Here is a 461-nt window from a genome sequence, read left to right as displayed (position 1 = left end):
ACAAACAGTTTCAGTTTCGGTGTTCGGTTCAGTTTCTGTTTCTGTGTATGGACATGAGCTGTTTTTTCAACCTTCATTTTAGACTGTCTGAGTACACAGAACAAGTCTTTGTTCCGAAGACAGACAGGAGCAAAACTTTGTTAGTTAATAGGCCTTGCTGAGAGAGAGAGAAAGAGCTCTGTTCTAGATTCTGGGGTCACATATATATTCGCTTTTATTTTATCTCTCTCATTTTTTATAATAGGCAAAGTGAGAGGTGACAGCGTGCTGGCAGCCCTCACAGCCCTCGCTCGCTCTCGGAGCCTCCTCAGCCTCGGTGCCCACTCTGGCGGCGCTGGAGGAGCCCTTCAGCCAGCCACTGCACTGTGGGAGACCCTTCCTGGGTAGGCCAATGCCAGAGCCGGCTCCCTCAGCCTGCAGGGAGGTGTGGAGGGAGAGGCACGGGCGGGAACCTGGGCTGC

This window comes from Pongo pygmaeus, chromosome 2, assembly GCF_028885625.2.
Source record: "Pongo pygmaeus isolate AG05252 chromosome 2, NHGRI_mPonPyg2-v2.0_pri, whole genome shotgun sequence".
Taxonomy (NCBI): Eukaryota; Metazoa; Chordata; class Mammalia; order Primates; family Hominidae; genus Pongo; species Pongo pygmaeus.
This window is presented reverse-complemented; position numbering follows the sequence as displayed.